The sequence below is a fragment of the Pyxicephalus adspersus genome, chromosome 10, assembly GCF_032062135.1.
Source record: "Pyxicephalus adspersus chromosome 10, UCB_Pads_2.0, whole genome shotgun sequence".
Taxonomy (NCBI): Eukaryota; Metazoa; Chordata; class Amphibia; order Anura; family Pyxicephalidae; genus Pyxicephalus; species Pyxicephalus adspersus.
Genome location: NC_092867.1, coordinates 58,045,817 through 58,047,373, shown reverse-complemented (window position 1 = coordinate 58,047,373; position 1,557 = coordinate 58,045,817). Strand labels below are relative to the sequence as shown.

General features: G+C 59.2%; 2 protein-coding genes across 4 annotated transcripts in view; one reads left to right on the top strand and one right to left on the bottom strand.

Annotated features, from left to right (window-relative positions):
- LOC140338903 (uncharacterized) overlaps nucleotides 1-1,557 on the bottom strand; it is a 191,931-nt gene that overhangs the window by 109,049 nt on the left and 81,325 nt on the right. The window lies entirely within an intron of this gene.
- LOC140338981 (uncharacterized) overlaps nucleotides 1-1,557 on the top strand; it is a 138,715-nt gene that overhangs the window by 97,816 nt on the left and 39,342 nt on the right. The gene's annotated exons all lie outside the window — the stretch shown is intronic.

Genomic DNA, 1,557 nt, shown 5'->3' with positions numbered 1-1,557 from the left:
GACGACGACCGACTGTACACACGGCAGATTTTCGCCCGATAATTGGCCGATACCGATTATCGGGCGAGAAAAATTTGCCGTGTGTACCCAGCTTTATTCTCCCCTCCACATTTTGTGGAGCACATTGTCCCTCCCACCCCCGCACATTCTGTGGAGCACGTTGTCCCTCCCCCCCGCACATTCTGTGGAGCGCGTTGTCCCAACGCACATTCTGTGGAGCGCATTTTCTCACCCCCTCATTCTGTGGAGCGCGTTGTCCCCCCCGCACATTCTGTGGAGCACGTTGTCCTCCGCACATTCTGTGGAGCACGTTGTCCCCCTCGCACATTCTGTGGAGCACGTTGTCCCTCCCCCCGCACATTCTGTGGAGCGCTTTATTTCCCCCACACCGTCTGTGGAGTGCGTTGTCCCCCCCCCACATTTTGTCGAGCATGTTTTCCCCTCGCTCATTCTGTGAAGCATGTTGTCCACCCCCGCACATTCTGTGGACCACGTTGCCCCTCCCCCGCACATTCTGTGGAGCGCTTTATCTCCCCCGCACCATCTGTGGAGTGCGTTGTCCCTCCCGCTCATTCTGTGGAGCATGTTGTCCCCCCTGCACATTCTGTGGAACACGTATCACCCCCGCACATTCTGTGGAGCGTGTTGCCCACCCGCACATTCTGTGGAGCGCGTTGCCCACCCGCACATTCTGTGGAGCGCGTTGCCCACCCGCACATTCTGTGGAGCGCGTTGCCCACCCGCACATTCTGTGGAGCGATTTATCTCCCCCGCACCATCTGTGGAGCGCGTTGTCTCCCCCCCACATTTTCTCGAGCACGTTGTCCCCTCGCTCATTCTGTGGAGCATGTTGTCCCTCCCCCCGCATTTTCTGTGGAGCGCTTTATCTCCCCAGCACCGTCTGTGGAGCGCGTTGTCCCTCCTGCTCATTTTATGGAGCATGTTGTCCCCCCCTGTACATTCTGTGGAACATGTTGTATCACTACCCGCACATTCTGTGGAGCTCGTTGTCCCCCGCACATTCTGTGGAGCGCGTTTCCCCCTCCGCACATTCTGTGGAGCGCGTTGCCCCCCCTCGCACATTCTGTGAAGCCCGTTGCCCCCCCGCACATTCTGTGGAGCCCGTTGCCCCCCCCCGCACATTCTGTGGAGCGCGTTGCCCCCCCGCACATTCTGTAGATAAAGTGTCCCCCCCGCACATTCTGTGGAGCAGTGTCTGCCCTGCACATTCTGTGGAGCAGTGTCTGCCCTGCACATTCTGTGGAGCATGTTGCCCCTCCCCCCGCACATTCTGTGGAGCGCTTTATCTCCCCCGCACCATCTGTGGAGTGCGTTGTCCCTCCTGCTCATTCTGTGGAGCATTCTGTCCCCCCCTGCACATTCTGTGCACGTTGTATCACCCCCACACATTCTGTGGAGCGCGTTGCCCACCCGCACATTCTGTGGAGCGCATTGTCCCCCCACACATTCTGTAGAGAACAGTGTCCCCCCCCCCACACACATTCTGTGGAGCACATTGTCTCCCCCGCACATTCTGTGGAGCGCGTTGTCCCCCCC